Source organism: Esox lucius, chromosome 7, assembly GCF_011004845.1.
Source record: "Esox lucius isolate fEsoLuc1 chromosome 7, fEsoLuc1.pri, whole genome shotgun sequence".
Classification (NCBI taxonomy): Eukaryota; Metazoa; Chordata; class Actinopteri; order Esociformes; family Esocidae; genus Esox; species Esox lucius.
In genome coordinates this window covers 32,636,889-32,651,591 of record NC_047575.1, presented here as the reverse complement: position 1 = coordinate 32,651,591, position 14,703 = coordinate 32,636,889, and the positions used below count along the sequence as shown (strand labels likewise).

Here is a 14,703-nt window from a genome sequence, read left to right as displayed (position 1 = left end):
GAACAATGTAACTTTAGATTTTTATTGACCATGTGTGTCAACTAGCTAATAAGGTGTTTATACAACTACTAACTTGCTGTTTTTATTATTCCTTTCCAGCCATGTAAGTCACTTTTTATTATTCCATAACTTCATGCAGAATCACTGCCATCATTCTTTAAAGAGGAAGAGTGTCAACATATCTCAAGTACAAGCCCCTGGAAATCCCAGATACACCAGCAATGCAATGCACTTTGAAAGGTAGGTATCAAAAAATACAGTGTCCAGTATTTTCCCGGGGACATTAATGGGGAGGATACACAGTGTTGCAGTCATCTTCACTATCCTCATAGTGTCATCATAGTCTTCATCACATCTCCTTTGACCCTCCCTTGATCAGAGGCACGACACGGAATATCAACAAGACCATTGATGTCTCTTGGAATAGGCTCTGCTACTTGAGCCAACTATTCACTCCCTTGAATGAAGGTGGCGGATGGCACAGTGCTCAAGAGACTATTGGAGAAGAGATGTACCAGAGATTAGAGTGTTAAGGGGCACTGGGGTTCGGCCCTAAGAGTTTAAAATCTAATCATAAACCTGTCAACATGTATTACTGTGATGGCTGCTGAAAGAAAGTACAGACTAGAATATACTGGGGACTGTTTCCAGTGTCACGGAATGCAGGAGATACCACTTGCTAAAGGTAGGCCATGATTCTTTTTTCTGTAAGAAGATGAGACATTTCATTTAGTGTATCGCAAATGTTTGTATTTGAAGGAAAATGGAATGAATAATAAAAAAAAAAAACACTAACCAAGAAAATATACAGTATCTCACAAAAGTGAGTACCCCCATCACATTTTGGCTAATATTTGATTAAATATTTTTCCTTAGGGGTGTACTCACTTTTGTTGCCAGCAGTTTAGACATTAATGGCAGTGTTGTGTTATTTTGAGGGGACATCAAATTTACACTTATATACAAGCTGTACACTCACTACTTTACATTGTAGCAAAGTGTCATTTCTTCAGTGATGTCACATGAAAAGATACAATCAAATATTTGCAAAAATGTGAGGGGTGTACTCACTTTTGTGAGATACAGTAACATTAAATTGGTCTTCAATTATAGTTGATATAAACCAACATTGAGCAATTTATAACTGACTAACATGACTATATTACATCACAAATGGTAATTAATTCCTTATACAGTGCATTACTTTCTGTCAAATATGTATAGTATATACAGCAGTATTTCATTTCAATTTGTCCTTCTCAGAAGTTTCCCCCCTAAAATACAACATACAAAACTTTTCCTTTTCTTCAGAGAAGTAGGGGGCAGGATAAGATATGTAGGGGGAATACATTAGGAGTTACAGGCTGAATTGTATTAGCTGCCGAATTGCCCGCTGTGCTCTGAAAAGCTTTCTATGCTTTTGATTTTTTTAAACCTTCCCCAGATCAATGCCTCTACAGAATTCTGTCCATAGAGAGTCCCTTTTACTTTATAGCTTGGTTTTTGCACTGACAGGCACTATAAATCTACATTTCTTACATTCAGTGCCTACAGAAAGTCTACACCCTCTTGAAGTTCTCTCCTTTTATTGTTTCAGTTTACAGTTTTTCCTCAATTGCTTTAGCTCATTTTTTGAAACAGTCTTAACATTCTCTAAACTGTACAAGCGTCACAACTGTTTCATGGGACATCACAACACTATGGCATGTCTACAAAATGTAGTAACTCACACAAAAAAATGTAATTCATGCTTCAAAGCCAAGTTATTGTGTCAGTAAATGGGCCAGTACCACCAAAATGAAAAGTTATATTCTCATCGTGTTGAGCTGTGCTGGTCAAATGTTTAGATGTTGTTCCACCATTGCATTCAACCCTGGAAATGTTTCTTATATATATACACATTTCTGTTTTGTTCTACTTTTCTGTCTAGCTGAATGCTGGTGTGTATCTCACTGAGCTTTTTAGATACCAGTTACAAGAGTGGTAAAGGTTTACTGGGAAATGTGACTTCTGTACAATTCTGTAGTACACAGAACAATTTTATGCACATTTGTATGTATACCGTCCATTTAGCGGTGTTACATGTAAACAGAAAATTAACTATCCCATGTAAATTTTTACATATGTCTTACATATAAAGTCATATATTGAGCAGAAAATGTGCCACAAAATAACATCCATGACAAAAAAACCTGCGGTAGTTCTGAAAACAATTAATTGTACCTCCTCATGGTACATTACACTACAAGTTCCAATCTTGGTGGACATCTTGTATCTCTTGTTGGTCTGGCAAGAGATTTTCATCAACATCACGTCTGAGGTTTTCCCTTGCGATGCACTGGGGAAAAATCTCCTGGCGATTCCTATTTCATTACTATGTCACCTGGCAGATAATTTGCAAATACAGCAGATATCACAAACATTTCATGTCATCAATATTTATGGAGTATACATGTATTTCTGACAGATTTTGATAATTTAATGGATAATTTTGCATGTGATGGCTCACACGATGAAAGAATGTTCAGAAGTTGTGAAGAGTATGACAATTTCAATGAGAACCAACTCATCAGTTTTGATCAGAAAGCCATGTGCATGTAGGTATTGTGCAAATTGTAGACAATTCTACTTGCTATTTAGCACACCTGTGCCAAAACACATGCAATTTGCTTGAATTAATGAGAAATTCTAATCTGGTGTGAGCAAGAATCTAATTATTCAGAGATTTGAATCATTAGAGAAATAAGTCAACACGATTGACAATAACTGTATATAGAAAGATGTAGGACTTTCTAAATCATGTCCAATGTATTTGCCACAGATACAATTGAATCAAGTTCTAGAGACATCAAGGATAATCAAAGAACAGGATGCAGCTGAGCGCAATTTGGAGCATCATGGCAAAGGGTCTAAAAAACGTATGAACATGAGATATCGGATCAGGTTTTAGTTTCAATAAATTGGCACATTTCTGTAAAAGGTTTTTCACTTTTTCATTAGAGTATTGTGTGTTGATTGATGGCAAAAATAAATATAAACAATTTAACATATTCTGCAACCTCAAAAAATCTATGTTTCTGAATACTTTCCAAAGGTACTGTATACAGGTGCTGGTCATATAATTAGAATATCATCAAAAAGTTGATTTATTTCAATAATTCCATTCATAAAGTGAAAACCCCAAATTCAGTATCTCAGAAAATTTGAATATTGTGAAAAGGTTCAATATTGAAGACACCTGGTGCCACACTCTAATCAGCTAATGAACTCAAAACACCTGCCAAGGCCTTTAAATTGTCTCTCAGTCTAGTTCTGTAAGCTACACAATCATGGGGAAGAATGCTGACTTGACAGCTGTCCAAAAGACGACCATTGACACCTTGCACAAGGAGGGCAAGAAACAAAAGGTCATTGCTAAAGAGGCTGGCTGTTCACAGAGCTCGGTGTCTAAGCACATTAATAGAGAGGCGAAGGGAAGGAAAAGATGTGGTAGAAAAAAAAGTGTACAAGCAATAGGGATAACCGCACCCTGGAGAGGATTGTGAAACAAAACCCATTCCAAAATGTCGGGGAGATTCACAAAGAGTGGACTGCAGCTGGAGTCAGTGCTTCAAGAACCACCACGCACAGACGTATGCAAGACATGGGTTTCAGCTGTCGCATTCCTTGTGTTAAGCCACTCTTGAACAAGACAGCATCAGAAGCGTCTCACCTGAGCTAAAGACAAAAAGGACTGGACTGCTGCTGAGTGGTCCAAAGTAATGTTCTCTGATGAAAGTAAATTTTGCATTTCCTTTGGAAATCAAGGTCCCAGAATCTGGAGGAAATGAGGAGAGGCACAGAATCCACGTTGCTTGAAGTCCAGTGTAAAGTTTCCACAGTCAGTGATGGTTTGGAGTGCCATGTCATCTGCTGGTGTTCGTCCACTGTGTTTTCTGAGGTCCAAGGTCAACGCAGCCATCTACCAGGATGTTTAAGAGCACTTCATGCTTCCTGCTGCTGACCAACTTTATGGAGATGCAGATTTCATTTTCCAACAGGATTTGGCACCGGCACACAGTGCCAAAGCTACCAGTACCTGGTTTAAGGACCCTGTTCTTAATTGGCCAGCAAACTCGCCTGACCTTAACCCTATAGAAAATCTATGGTGTATTGTGAAGAGGAAGATGCGATACGCCAGACCCAACAATGCAGAAGAGCTGAAGGCCACTATCAGAGCAACCTGGGCTCTCATAACACCTGAGCAGTGCCATAGACTGATCGACTCCATGCCACACCGCATTGCTGCAGTAATTCAGGCAAAAGGAGCCCCAACTAAGTATTGAGTGCTGTACATGCTCAGACTTTTCATGTTCATACTTTTCAGTTGGCCAACATTTCTAAAAATATTTTTTTTGTATTGGGCTTAAGTAATATTCACATTTTCATAGATACTGAATTTGGGATTTTCATTAGTTGTCAGTTATAATCATCACAAATAAAATAAATAAACATTTGAAATATATCAGTCTGTGTGCAATGAATGAATATACAAGTTTCACTTTTTGAATGGAATTACTGAAATAAATCAACTTTTTGATGATATTCTAATTATATGACCAGCACCTGTATGGCCATGTTTGCACCAGTTTTTCAGTGACATTCTTTACACCAGCAGGAGTCTCCAGAGCAAGGATATTGCTATAGAGAAAGTGGAGCTGGGAGAGCAGGTCAGCGGGACTGACATTCACTATACCCATGACTCATTGCGTTGGTGTACCGACAAACACATAGGCCTTGACCTGTGGGGGAGGGACTGTCATCCCATAAAGTTGAACTGTCCACTCCTGCATCACAAAACAATTAAATTAACTACCAGAGTCTATTGCTATTTAAGGGTGTGATGAGGTGGTATGTCAAATATTTTTTATCACAACATTGAAATGGATAATCTTTTCATCCATCATGTGTAAAAAGTATTGGTTTCCCATATCTTTTATGCTAAAAAGCACCGCATAAAAGGGAAATGGCAAGGACACAGACATGAAGTCAAACAAGTTGTAGGTCAGAAATGTGATTTTAAAGAATTTAAATAATTTGAAATGGACAGTCCGTTAAAAAAAAAATCAGATTTGAAAGTACCCTTACTATGGGGGTTGTGTCTGAAGGCCACAGGGGTCATAATCCACAATACGTTTCCGCTTGCCATGTAGCTCTGGGTATAGCGGTCACCCAGTTTCAATTCATGAATTTTGACAATAGAAGTTAAGCTTACTCCGTGTTAGGACAAAACAAAACAATGTATTTTTATAGATTATGAGACCATAAGCTTTCAATCACAACCCAAGTTAAAGGGAATTTTAACCAAATATATTTTTCAAACAGTATATTTACTGTAAGTTCTCCAACTTGGATGTCCTGATGAACAATGCTCACTTGGGTGAACCAATCACAAAGACACATCTAGTTAGGTTGTTAAAAGGAAAATACACAATATTTTGATATTGTTCCAGTGTCTACATTATGATGAGTGACTTGAGGTGCTCCAGACACAATTATGCACCACAGCAGTAATTTAGATTTTTTTTTCCTAGGAATGTTCAACCAATCATCTAATTAGTTGACTGAGCACTCTGTCTGATCTAACAATTAGAGTCATGTTTTATAGCGACTGTGTGTCCTCTGTGTTTTACCGATTAATGGATCACACCAGTGGTGGGTAGATGTGGTTGACCATGTTCAGTAGTCACTGGCTTTGTTCCTGTCAGCCATAACAATTTATGGTTGACTAATTGCCGCTGGCATTGGAAAGACTACAGCCTGATGAGAGTCCTTTTCCAACACTCAAAGGTACAGTAGGCTTTTAGGAAAAAAACAATCACCCAAACAGTACTTATGTGAATAATATCTCTCGCCCTTGAAACATTTTATCAATCCTCAAGGAAATGCAATATAAAATAAAGCTGTCGACATCCTCCTATATTTTGCTTTAATTTTTATTATAATCTATTTACAGTGAGTGTGTATGTTAGTATGTCCTCCAAACTCCCTTTTCATGAATAAACGACTCAACAAAAAGTCCCCAATGGTGAATTTACCTAAGGCAAATGGTGGTCAGTTCCGTAGTCCAGAGAATGACCAGTGTTTTTTTTATTACTTTAATGTACATGAATGGCTGGGTGAAAAAACGAATACCATGGTGTTGCCATTTTTTCTAGCGCGTTCGTCACAGCGCTGTGCGGGTAGCTCCCTGCTACATCTGTATCTCCCACGCTCTACATGTTTGCTGACTCCACACAAAGAGGGGTTGGAGTAGAGAACTGACTCACAGCTTTTGATTTAAAGGCTATGTCGACAGAGGTGGTCCCACACACCCACGCTCTGACACTGTTTTGGGACTGTTGATGAAGGTTGTACTGAGTGGAATTTGTTGTGATAAACTGCTTGAGTTAATGCAACATCGATACATAGATTAATGTATTTATTACATTAACGGTAACTACCGATTTGTATGTGTTAACCTTAAAATCGTAGTTTAATTTATTTAGCCATTAATTACCCTATAACATGTACATAAGACACAGACGGGCAGCGGTAAGCGGCAACTGAAAATTCTGCCGCCTGACTTTGCGTTGAAGCAACAAGAATGGTCTGGAGAAGCTATAGGTTTGGCATGTTATCTAAAAATTACTTTACAGATGTTGTAAGCTTTTGTAAATTAAATAGAAATGAAAGACAAGTAAATTGTATTGTTTTCTGTGTGTTCATTTGAAATAATGTAGTTGTCTAGGTAAGCAGATTATTTGCATTTCTCTTCTGTGTGCAATATTATTGTTATTATTATCTGTATGACGCCTCCCAGAGTTGCTCCGCCTTCTGTCGCTGTGATTAGCTGACAGATCCCTCAATCTCTGGCTAGCTGTTGCTGAGCCGAACCTAGCGTGCATGTCGCAGCCAAGTGACATCTCGCAGATGACGCAACCCAAGATGAATTACAACTTCAAAGTTGTAAAATAAAGGAAGCTACATGCTATGCTTCTACTCCCTGCTTTATACCCATCCCTCTAAGCCAGAGGTCTCAAACCGGTTCCACGGAGGGCCGAGTGTCTGCAGGAAAACCCAAAAACATGCAGACACATGGCCCTCCGTGGAACCGGTTTGAGACCTCTGCTCTAAGCATTCGTTATAGACAGCACCCACTTAGCCTCCTCCTGGCAGCTGGTTACCTCCCTCCCTGATGATACAAAACATAAAATGACACACAAATAACAATAATATTGAGGATAAATTATCTTGCACTGGTCGCGGATCCCCACGGCCAGTACAGATAAAAGCGTCTTTGCCATTTTTTATAGTGCCGATCACTGCACTGAAGAATGTCCACTTTTGGGAAACCGGCAGTGACCCTACGTCCCTTTTCCCGATTCCTAATCGACCTGGTGGAGTTATCGTTCGCTATAATCCACCGCCCACACTCTGCCTTCCCTCCCTGCTCGCCATCTTTCTATTATACTTCGCAAGCGTTGAGCATGGTATCACGTCCTCTGGTCCGATCACTCGTCAGTAGTTCGTCCGAACTCCTCGCATACCTCCGACCTCTCTCCGCGTTCCCCTCCTTCTCGTTCGGTTCCTTGTCATCCGCTCTCAGTCCTTGGGCCAGTCAAAGTCCATCTGCATTAATCAGTCGGCTACCAGGCACCTGCCGCTGTTTGTACAGCCCACCAACCACACAAACATATAGTGGGGAGAACAAGTATTTGATTAATTGCCGATTTTGCAGGTTTTCCCACGTACAAAGCATGTAGAAGTAATTTTTATCTACAACTGTGAGTGACGGAATCTAAAACAAAAATTCAGAAAATCACATTGTATGATTTTTAAGTAATTAGCATTTTATTGGATGACATAAGTATTTGATACATCAGCAAAGCAGAACTTAATATTTGGTACAGAAACCTTTGTTTGCATTGACAGAAATCACATGTTTCCTGTAGTTCTTGACCAGGTTTGCACACACTGCAGCAGGGATTTTGGCCCACTCCTCCATACAGTCCTCCAGATCCTTCAGGTTTCGGGGCAGTCGCTGGGCATAACGGACTTCCAGCTCCCTCCAAAGATTTTCTATTGGGTTCACGTCTGGAGACTGGCTAGGCCACTCCAGGACCTTGAGATGTTTCTTACGGAGCCACTCCTTATTTGCCCTGGCTGTGTGTTTCAGGTCGTTGTCATGCTGGAAGACCCAGCCACGACCCATCTTCAATGCTCTTACTGAGGGAAGGAGGTTGTTGGCCAAGATCTCGCGATACATGGCCCCATCCATCCTCCCCTCAATACGGTGCAGTCGTCCTATCCCCTTTGCAGAAAAGCATTCCTAAAGAATGATGTTTCCACCTCCATGCTTCACGGTTGGAATGGTGTTCTTGGGGTTGTACTCATCCTTCTTCTTCCTCCAAACACGGCGAGTGGAGTTTAGATCAAAAAGCTCTATTTTTGTCTCATCAGACCACATGACCTTCTCCCATTCCTCCTCTGGATCTTCCAGATGGTCATTGGCAAATTTCAGACGGGCCTGGACATGTGCTGGCATGAGCAGGGGGACCTTGCGTGCGCTGCAGGATTTTAATCCATGACGGCGTAGTGTTTTCTAATGGTTTTCTTTGAAACTGTGGTCCCAGCTCTCTTCAGGTCATTGACCAGGTCCTGCCGTGTATTTCTGGGCTTATCCCTCACCTTCCTCATGATCATTGATGTCCCACGAGGTGAGATCTTGCATGGAGCCCCAGACCAAGGGAGATTGACCGTCATCTTGAACTTCTTCCATTTTCTAATAACTGGGCCAACAGTTGTTGCCTTCTCACCAAGCTGCTTGCCTATTGTCCTGTAGCCCATCCTAGCCTTGTGCAGGTCTACAATTTTATCCCTGATGTCCTTACACAGCTCTCTAATCTTGGCCATTGTGGAGAGGTTGGAGTCTGTTTGACTGAGTGTGTGGACAGGTGTCTTTTATACAGGAAACAAGTTCAAACAGGTGCAGTTAATACAGTTAATGAGTGGAGAACAGGAGGGCTTCTTAAAGAAAAACTAACAGGTCTGTGAGAGACGGAATTCTAACTGGTTGGTAGTTGATCAAATGCTTACGTCAAGCAATGAAATGCAAATTAATTATTTAAAAATCATACAATGTGACTTTCTGGATTTTTGTTTTAGATTCCGTCTCTCACAGTTGAAGTGTACCTATGATAAGAATGACAGACCTGTACATGCTTTGTAAGTAGGAAACACTGCAAAATTGGCAGGTTATCAAATACTTGTTCTCCCCACTGTATATGACAGGCATGGTATAAATTGCAGTACTAATCACCCACATACGACTTGCACACTGCCTGCTCGGGCAGGGCGTGTCTTCCTAATCTATGCCAGTGACAGCCAATCAGGCAGGATAGGGGAAACATCAGTCTCTGCAAATATTAATAAGTATTTAGTATTTGCGTGACTCCTCTACAAAGTGTATTACGACTATGCCATTTTGTCAATGTTAAAATGGCAATTTACTTAGTTTTATGTCATGCATGTATCACGCACCCGTAGATTCCGTCTCTCACAGTTGAAGTGTACCTATGATAAAAATGACTGACCTCTACATGCTTTGTAAGTAGGAAACACTGCCGATTTTACAGGTTATCAAATACATGCTCTCCCCACTGTACCTGACCTGATGTCTGCTAGTTGTCCTCGCTCAAAGTCCACCTGGTTGTGTTGCATATCTACACAGTGAGGATAGGTGACCTGGCCACCCTTGTCTTTGTCCACCTGGTTGTGCAGCTGATCTGCTAAAAGACTCAGCCTACTTGTATTTACTGACGCCAGTAATTGGAAAATGCAGAAGTATTGGCCCAAAAAAGGTAATGTATTCTTATGAATTTCTATGAATACATGAATACAAGAATACATCCTAAGTTCTGTTCCCAGATTTTTTCATAGTCACTGTGTACCCATTCCTTTTAGAGTATATGCACTTTTACAACTGCTAATGCAAAAAGGGTTCCAAATCTGATGAACAGAAATCACTAGTGGGTGAGTGGAACAACATATAACGCACCCAACATACGGTCTGCATTACAGTAATAAATCATTTTTGATTTGTATTGAACACTGAGACAACCTATATCATGAATATTTACCAATGAGAAAGGAGAGGCTCTGTAGATAATATACACTGAAACTACAGCAAAATCATTGTTCAATTTGAAATAAGTGCTGACAAACTTTCAAGCAGTAGATGAACACAACTTACCAGCAATGGATTGGGTGGACAGCCTGGCAGGATTGATGAAACTGAGGACCAGCCTGACCCTTAACCAGTAAAATGTTTTATGTTCTAGTCCAGTTTGTTAATGTCAATCGCATGTATGCCTGGACTTGTACACCACACAGTCATTTTGGGGTCAAGGTTTTTGACTGGATGATACAAGCAGAGATCTTGTTTCACAGGTAGATGTATCCATATTTTCCACCACCCCAGAGATATGAACTCCCTTTAGACCCAGAACTTGTAGTCTGCAGCATCAGAGCTCTGAATAAACAGACAGATATGGTCACTGATGGGATGGACAGGAACAGTAAAGAGTTATTGACTAATTAATACACATGAATAGAAGACTCATTTGCAAAGTAGATTGTTATTGAACCTGTTATTTTACCTGGTAAGTTGACTGAGAACATTCATTCAGAACAATAACCTGGGGGAATAGACACAATGGGAGGAGGGGATGAATGTGCACATTGGAGACTGTTGATGATTAGGTACCAATGTTGTTTTGAGACCCATTTTATATTTAGCCATGAAATGGTTTAAAACCCATACTCATACTATCAGTGCCATGGGACCTCTAGTGATCAGTCAGGATCCCTGTTTAACATCCCATCCCAAAGACAGCAAAATGTTCAGAACACTTAAACCAACTTCTGGTCTCCAAAATAAGACCTGACCCTGCTTAGCTCGAGAGGCAAGCGAGCAATGGGATACAGAGAACTTCTATAGACAGTAGGAATGTCATGATGCCAATACCAGTGAAATTCCATGATTCTCGATACCACGATAAAAAACAAAACAATAATAATAACTTCAACATACACAAAAAACAACAGTGTCAAGTAGTCTGCTGATACTGTGAAAGGAACATTAAGATTTCAGTTATCAGCTCAATAACTAAGAAAACAGCAGAGGCTACACACACACACACACACACACCTCAACTCAGAGTGCAAACAGTAAATTTACTGACATGGTGACTGACCATTAGTCCAGTAATATATATTTAAAACACAAACGTTATATTTGATGACAGACTGAACAGTAAGGACGGTAGTCTACTACTAAGAGCTATGGTTACATTACGTTAGCCGTAACCTGGTAAACTTTAGCCATTGCAAAAGTCATATGGAACATAGTTGGATAGGCTACGCAGCAATGCCAGCTGTCTCAAACAAAAATAATGGTAATGTGTATTTCAGAATAAGAATACAAAAAGGATAACACTTTGTATACGTTGTTAATGTAACGTGAATTGAAACTCATGCACCATTAATTATTTAAATTAATCTGGATGTTTTTTTCTCTTTGAGGTGCTTCGCAAGTTGGAAGTCCATCCATCCATCCATCTTCTTCCGCTTATCCGGGGCCGGGTCGCGGGGGCAGCAGTCTAAGCAGGGATGCCCAGACTTCCCTCTCCCCAGACACTTCCTCTAGCTCTTCCGGGGGGACACCGAGGCGTTCCCAGGCCAGCCGGGAGACATAGTCCCTCCAGCGTGTCCTAGGTCTTCCCCGGGGTCTCCTCCCGGTGGGACGGGACCGGAACGCCTTCCCGGGAAGGCGTTGCGGAGGCATCCGAAAAAGATTCCCAAGCCACCTCAGCTGACCCCTCTCGATGTGGAGGAGCAGCGGCTCTACTCTGAGCTCCTCCCGGGTGACCGAGCTTCTCACCCTATCTCTAAGGGATCGCCCGGCCACCCTGCGGAGAAAGCTCATTTCGGCCGCCTGTATCCGGGATCTTGTCTTTCGGTCATGACCCAAAGCTCATGACCATAGGTGAGAGTAGGAACGTAGATTGACTGGTAAATCGAGAGCTTCGCCTTGCGGCTCAGCTCTTTCTTCACCACGACAGACCGATACATCGACTGCATTACTGCAGAAGCTGCACCGATCCGTCTGTCAATCTCCCGTTCCATCCTTCCCTCACTCCTGAACAAGACCCCTAGATACTTAAACTCCTCCACTTGAGGCAGGCACTCTCCACCAACCTGAAGTGGGCAAGCCACCCTTTTCCGACTGAGGACCATGGCCTCGGATTTGGAGGTACTGATTTTCATCCCCACCGCTTCACACTCGGCTGCAAACCGTCCCAGTGCATGCTGAAGGTCCTGGTTAGAAGGGGCCAACATGACAACATCATCTGAAAAGAGCAGAGATGAAATCGTGTGGTCCCCAAACCTGACACCCTCCGGCCCCTGGCTGCGCCTAGAAATTCTGTCCATAAAAATTACGAACAGAACCGGTGACAAAGGGCAGCCCTGCCGGAGTCCAACATGCACTGGGAACAAGTCTGACTTACTGCCGGCAATGCGGACCAAGCTCCTGCTTCGGTTGTACAGGGACCTGACAGCCCTTAGCAAAAGACCCAGGACCCCATATTGCCCAAGCACCCTCCACAAGATGCCGCGAGGGACACGCGGTTGGAAGTGTTTCCTTTAATCTCGAATGTTCGAAGGTACTGTTTGCATACTGTTTCTTGGGAATTTAATAGTCCCTGACCACCTACCTTGAACGCTGAGTACTTCCATAAACGACTCTTACCGTTTTTCTTTTCAACGTGTCGAGGCGGAGCTGCAGCGGCACTTGCTGCCACCTGCCACGTGTTGGATCCCCGGTACCTACAGGACTGTACAAAAACCAGTACCGTCATGTTTTCAGAATTGTGGCAGCGACTTGGTACTGAAGTATCTGTTCTTGTGACATCCCTAATAGACAGAACTTCAGGATGCCATTCTTATCATTCACACAAGTATTCATGTAGTCACTACCTGCCCTGCTGGACATTATTGCCGGTCACCCCTCCAATGGTGCCTGTAGACCGGCTGATCAACGGTTAGTGGGCACCAGTTCTTCACACTTCTTATCCTGGTCCATCTATCTCGTAGTGGTGTACATAGAAAACAGAGTAATTTGTAGTGTGGTCAGTATTCAAGCAATTGGCTAACCAAGAATCATGGCAAATTAGTCAATTTAGGCTATATCAGTATCTGAGGCAACTACTGTATGGACTGAATTTAATAAATATATTATTTATTGGCAGCTAGGGTTGCACATATTGATTAAGATACACGTTACTAGTAGCATTTATTATTACTACCAGTTAGATATGAGATTAACTTAGCTAACATGAGGTTACTGTGCTGTTATTTAGCAAAAACAATATGCTAACAACACACACAAGTGGCTACATTAGGACTGTACCTAGCAACTGTATCTAACATTTTGCTGTCACTTGTGTCCACAAAGTCTTGTCACGATCATTTGGTTTACATGTGACACATCTAGATAGCTAACATGCATATAATACGATAGTAATGATTTACACTTTACAAAGCAACTTTACCTAATACTCTTACCTTAAGAAAAAATTTATGTGCAACCCAGGATGTCCTCCATGCTGGCGGCATGGAAGTCTAGCTATTAGCTAAATGTTTACCCCTCCCCTAAATTCCCATTGGTCAATTGTAGTCAGCTGACATTTGGCACAAATTTTATGCCACAGTAGATTTGCAAAGCTGTAGAAACTGTTTCGTATCTGTAGAAAGTGATTTGTATCCGTAGAACGCATTTTGTATCCATAGAAAGCGATTTGCTAAAATATTTTAAGTACGGATTATTTATTACATATTCACCACTCAGGAAATACAAGTATGCAAATCTAACACACTTGTCTTTGTATTTGGTGATTTGTCTGCATAAATAAGGAGTTGTATGTCTAAAAGTCTGAAGTCGTGTATGTGTAAATATCTTTTGAAAACGTGCAAATAAATAATTTGGACAGATGAAAATTGTTAGTTCTTGTAAGTCTTTAATCGCATTCACAGATCTATAAATACAACTACGAAATGCAAAACCATGGTGTGGATTGTGATTTACACAGTGTGCAAATCGCTTTATTTACCCACAAGACATTTGGTGGTTATTTGAGCCCAGAGGTGTTTGTAGAGATTTGGGGGACCTAGCAGAGACTGGTTGAGGCCCTTAAATTATGTATTTCTTTACCTTCTGAACCATACCGACAACAATTTGAACACACCTTTCTTTATGGTTGTTTGGAAATGCCGCTTCCTAAGACACATGCATTGCTGCCCCTTTCTGAAGAGAGTAAATCAACAAGTTAAAGTATTTAATTAAGGATATATGCTGCCATATCAGCAACAACTACAGTAAATCATGTTGATTAACTACAGTGAAGCACCTAATCATGTTGTTTAACTACAGTGAAGCACCTAGTCATGTTGTTAAAGTGTAATGTTTCTAAATTATAATCAATGAATTCATATACCTTATGATTTTTCTGCCTCATTAATATCCTGGTCCTGATTCTAATGGTAGCGCCACCTCTGTTTGAGCCCATACCATAGCGGTTACGCCCATATGCAGCCATCTGGGGCAAGGCAGCGCGTTTGCGG

General features: G+C 41.1%; 1 long non-coding RNA gene across 1 annotated transcript; it reads right to left on the bottom strand.

Moving 5' to 3' along the window:
• Positions 1-9,678: 9,678 nt before the first annotated feature.
• Positions 9,679-13,708, bottom strand: LOC109615960. Its single transcript, XR_002196958.2, has 5 exons — positions 13,648-13,708; positions 13,060-13,165; positions 12,833-12,917; positions 10,680-10,718; positions 9,679-10,552 (listed from the first exon to the last, which is right to left on the bottom strand). It is a non-coding gene; the product is annotated as an uncharacterized LOC109615960 (long non-coding RNA).
• Positions 13,709-14,703: the final 995 nt, after the last annotated feature.